Source organism: Rattus rattus, chromosome X (genome assembly GCF_011064425.1).
Source record: "Rattus rattus isolate New Zealand chromosome X, Rrattus_CSIRO_v1, whole genome shotgun sequence".
Taxonomy (NCBI): Eukaryota; Metazoa; Chordata; class Mammalia; order Rodentia; family Muridae; genus Rattus; species Rattus rattus.
In genome coordinates this window covers 47,476,240-47,482,239 of record NC_046172.1, presented here as the reverse complement: position 1 = coordinate 47,482,239, position 6,000 = coordinate 47,476,240, and positions in this window count along the sequence as shown.

The following is a 6,000-nucleotide window of genomic DNA, read 5'->3' as shown; positions in this document are numbered from 1 at the left end:
CTGAGAGACACAGACAGAATACAGCAAAATACAGAAGTAATGCCGCAGCAAACCACTGAACTGAGAATAGGACCCTGCTGAAGGAATTAGAGAGAGAACTGAAGAGCTTGAAGGGGCTCGAGACCCCATATGTACAACAATGCCAAGCAACCAGAGCCAGGACTAAGCCACTACCTAAAGACTACACATGGACTGACCCTGGACTCTGACCTCATAGGTAGCAATGAATATCCTAGTAAGAGCACCAGTGGAAGGGGAAGCCCTGGGTACTGATAAGACTGAACCCCCAGTGAACTAGACTGTTGGGGGAGGCAATGGGGAGGGGGGGGGGAACACCCATAAGGAAGGGGGGGAAGGGGATGTTTGCCCGGAAATCGAAAGGAATAACACTCAAAAATGTATATAAGAAATATTCAAGTTAATAAAAAAAAAAAAAGATAAGGAAGGACTCATATTCATCAAAGGAAAACACAACAAAATGAACTCTCAATCCTAAATAACTATGCTCCAAATACAAGGGCACCTACATACGTAAAAGAAACCTTACTAAAGCTCAAAGCACACACTGCACCTCACACAATAATAGTAGGAAATTTCAACACCCCACTCTCATAAATGGAAAAATCATAGAAACAGAAATTAAACAGAAACATAGATAGACTAAGGGAAGTCATGAACCAAATGGACTTAACAGATATTTATAGAACATACTATCCTAAAGCAAAAGGATATAGATTCTTCTCACCACCTCATGGTACATTCTCAAAAAATTGACCATATAATAGGTCATGAAACAGTCCTCAACAGATACAGAAATATAGAAATAATCCCATGCGTCCTATCAGAAAACCACGGGCTAAAGCAGGCCTTCAACAACAATAAGGGAAGAACCCTCACATATACATGGAAGTTGAAAAATGCTCTACTCAATGATAACCTGGTAAAGGAAGAAATAGAGAAAGAAATTAGAGACTTCTTAGAATTTAATGAAAATAAAGGTACAACATACCCAAACTTATGAAACACAATGAAAGCTGTGCTAAGATGAAAACTCATAGCTCTGAGTGCCTGCAGAAAGAAACAGGAGAGAGCATATGTCAGCAGCTTGCCAGCACACCTAAAAGCTCTAGAACAAAAAGAAGCAAATACACCCAGGAGGAGTAGAAGGCAGGAAATAATCAAACTCAGAGCTGAAATCAACCAAGTAGAAACAAAAAGGACCATAGAAAGAATCAACTGAACCAAAATTTGGTTCTTTGAGAAAATCAACTAGATAAATAAACCCTTAGCCAGACTAATGAGAGGACAAAGAGAGTGTGTCCAAATTAACAAAATCAGAAATGAAAAGGTAGACATAACTACAGAATCAGAGGAAATTCAAAAAAAATCATTAGATCCTACTACAAAAGCCGATATTCAAGAAAACTTGAAAATCTGCAGGAAATGGACAATTTCCTAGACAGATACCAGGTACCAAAGTTAAATCAGGAACAGATAAACAATTTAAACAACCCCATAACTCCTAACGAAATAGAAACAGTCATTATAGGTCTCTCAACCAGAAAGAGCTCAGGTCGAGACGGGTTTAGTGCAGAATTCTATCAGACCTTCATAGAATACCTCATACCAATACTATCAAAACAATTCCACAAAATTGAAATGGATGGAACACTACCAAATTCCTTCTATGAAGAAACAATTACTCTTATACCTAAACCACACAAAGACCCAACAAAGAAAGAGAACTTCAGACCAATTTCCCTTATGAATATCGACACAAAAATACTCAATAAAATTCTGGCAAACCAAATCCAAGAGCACATCAAAACAATCATCCACCATGATCAAGTAGGCTTCATCCCACACATGCAGGGATGGTTTAATATACAGAAAACCTTAAACACAATCCATTATATAAACAAACTGAAAGAACAAAACCAGAAGATCATTTCATTAGATGCTGAGAAAGCATTTGACAAAATTCAACACCCCTTCATAATAAAGTCCTGGAAAGAATAGGAATTCAAGGCCATACCTAAACATAGTAAAAACCATATACAGCAAACCAGTTGCTAACATTAAACTAAATGGAGAGAAATTTGAAGCAATCCCACTAAAATCAGGGACTAGACAAGGCTGCCCATTCTCTCCCTACTTATTTAATATAGTTCTTGAAGTTCTAGCCAGAGCAATCAGACAACAAAAGGAGATCACGGGGATACAGATTGGAAAAGAAGAAGTCAAATTATCACTATTTGCAAATGATATGATATGATATTTAAGTGATTCCAAAAGTTCCAGCAGAGAACCACTAAACCTGATAAACACCTTCAGCAAAGTGGCTGGGTATAAAATTAACTCAAATAAATCAGGAGCCTTCCTCTACACAAAAGAGAAAGAAGCCGAGAAAGAAATTAGGGAAACAACACCCTTCAAAATAGTCCCAAATAATATAAAATACCTCGGTGTGACTTTAACCAAGCAAGTAAAAGATCTATATGATACAAACTTCAAGCCTCTGAGGAAAGAAAGAAAGAAGACCTCAGAAGATGGAAAGATCTCCCATGCTCATGGATTGGCAGGATTAACATAGTAAAATGGCCACTTTACCAAAAGCGATCTACAGATTCAATGCAATCCCCATCAAAATACCAACCCAATTATTCAAAGAGTTAGACAATACAATTTACAAATTCATCTGGAATAACAAAAAATCCAGGATAGCTAAAACTATCCTCAACAATAAAAGGACTTCTGGGGGAATCATTATCCCTGAACTCAAGCAGTATTACAGAGCAATAGTGATAAAAACTGAATGATATTGGTACAGAGACAGACAGATAGACCAGTGGAATAGAATTGAAGACCCAGAAAGGAACGCACATTCTTGATTTTTGCCAAAGGAGCCAAAACCATCCAATGGAAAAAGATAGCATTTTCAGGAAATGGTGCCAGTTCAATTAGAGGTCAGCATGTAGAAGAATGCAGATCGATCCATGCTTATCACCCTGTACAAAGCTTAAGTCCAAGTGCATCAAGGACCTCCACATCAAACCAGATACACTCAAACTAATAGAAGAAAAAGTGGAGAAGCATCTTGAACACATGGGTATTGGAGAAAATTTGCTGATCAAAACACCAATGGCTTATGTTCTAAGATCAAGAATCGACAAATGGGAAACTACAAAGCTTCTGTAAGGCAAAACTGTTATTAGGACAAAACGGCCACCAACAGATTGGGAAAAGATCTTTACCAATCCTACAACAGATAGAGGGCTTATATCCAAAATATATAAAGAACTCAAGAAGTGAGACCGCAGGGAGACAAATAACCCTATTAAAAAATGGGGTTCAGAGCTAAACAAAGAATTCACAGCTGAGGAATGCCGAATGGCTGAGAAATACCTTAAGAAATGTTCAACATCTTTAGTCATAAGGGAAATGCAAATCAAAACAACCCTGAGATTTTGCCTCACACCAATTACAATGGCTAAGATCAAAAAACTCAGGTGACAAATGCAAATGCGATGAGATGTGGAGAAAGAGGAACACTCCTCCATTGTTGGTGGGGTTGCAGACTGCTACAACCATTCTGGAAATCAGTCTGGAGGTTCCTCAGAAAATTGGACATTGAACTACCTGAGGACCCCTACTCCCCTCTTGGGCATATACCCAAAAGATGCCCCAACATATAACAAGGACATGTCCACTATGTACATAGCAGCCTTATTTCTAATAGCCAGAAGCTGGAAAGAACCCAGATGCCCTTCAACAGAGGAATGGATACAGAAAACGGGGTACACCTACACAATGGAATTTTACTCAGCTATCAAAAACAATGACTTTATGAAATTCATAGGCAAATGGATGGAACTGGAAAATATCATCCTGAGTCAGGTAACCCAATTACAGAAAAGCACAAATGGTATGCACTCATTGATAAATGGGTATTAGCCCAAATGTTTGAATTACCCTAGATGCACAGAACACATGAAACTCAAGAAGGATGACCAAAATGTGAATGCTTCAGTCCTTCTTTAAAAGGGGAACAAAAATACCCTTGGCAGGGAATAGGGAGGCAAAGTTTAGAACAGAGGCAGAAGGAACACCCATTCAGAGCCTGCCCCACTGTGGCCCATACATATACAGCCACCCAATTAGATAAGATGGATGAAGCAAAAAAGTGCAGGCCGACAGGAACCAGATATAGATCTCTCCTGAGAGACACAGCCAGAATACAGCAAGTACATAGGCGAATGCCAGCAGCAAACCACTGAACTGAGAATGGGACTCCCATTGAAGGAATCAGAGAAAGGACTGGAAGAGCTTAAAGGGGCTCGAGACCCCATATGAACAATAATGCCAACCAACCAGAGCTTCCAGGGACTAAGCCACTACCCAAAAACTATACATGGACTGACCCTGGGCTCCAACCTCATAGGTAGCACTGAATAGCCTAGTAGAGCACCAGTGGAAGGGGAAGCCCTTAGTCCTGCCAAGACTGAACACCTAGTGAACGTGATTGTTTGGGGGAGGGTGGTAATGGGGGAGGATGGGGAGGGGAACACTCATATAGAAGGGGAGGTGGAGGGGTTAGGGAGATGTTTTCCCGGAAACCGAGAAGGGGAATAATAATTGAAGTGTAAATAAGAAATACTCAAGTTAATAAAGATTAAAAAAAGAAGGAAAAAAATAAAAAAATAAACTCCAGCTTAGCTGGAATTTGTATTTCTTAAGTGATGCCTTTTTCCAGATACACATAATACTAAATATTTTAATCGAGTATGTGATCAAAAATATTTTCCATTTAATTTATTTTATTTGTTTAGTGAATTATTGTTGCTTGTTCTTTTATAGGCAAGAATTAATTTAGAATAAAGACTCAACTCTTATATTCTAAAAAAAAAAATGTACTAGCATTCACCAGTTTGTTAGCATATGGTGCTGAGCTTAGCAGGTAAGGTACTTGGGAATGCACTTTTCCCTCATTTCATCTGATGTATTATATGGATGTCATATAGTAAATGAAAGTGATTTGAAAAAAAAAGAATGTCATAAATAACTCCCTTAAAGAAATACAGGACAACACAAGTAAACATGTAGAAACCCTTAAAGAGGAAATACAAAAATCCCTTAAAGAACTAAAGGAAAACACAACCTAACAGGTGAAGGAAATGAACAAAACAATCCAGGAGTTAAAAATGGAAATATAAACAATAAAGAAAGGGATCAGGAGTCATAGATGGGAGCATCACTAGCAGAATACAAGAGATAGAAGAGAGAATGTCAGGAGCAAAAGATACCATAGAAAATATTGACACAACTGTCAAAGAAAATGGAAAATGGAAAAAGCTCCTAGCCCAAAACTTCAGGAAATCCAGGACACAATGAGAAGATCAAACCTAAGGATAATAGGTATAGAGTGAAGACTCCCAACTTAAAGGGCCAGAAAATATCTTCAACAAAATCATAGAAGAAAAGTTCCCTAACCTAAAGAAAGAGATGACCATAAACATACAAGAAGCCTACAAAACTCCAAATAGATTGGACCAGAAAAGAAATTCCTTCCCTCAAATAATAGTCAAAGCACCAAATGCACAAAGCAAAGAATATTAAAAGCAGTAAGAGAAAAGGGTCAAATAAAATATAAAGACAGACCTATCACAATTACACCAGACTACTCACCAGAGACAATGAAAGCCAGAAGATCCTGGACAGATGTCATACAGACCCTAAGAGAACACAAATGACAGCCCAGGCTACTATATCCAGCAAAACTATCAATTAACATTGAGGGAGAAATCACGATATTCCATGACAAAACTAAATTTATACAATATCTTTCTACACATCCAGCCATACAAAGAATAATAAATGGAAAAGCCCAACACAAGGAGGGAGACTACACCCTAGAAAAATAAGAAAGTAATCTTCTTGGAACAAAACAAAAAGAAGAGAAGCACACAAACATAATCCCACCTACAAATACGAAAATAACAG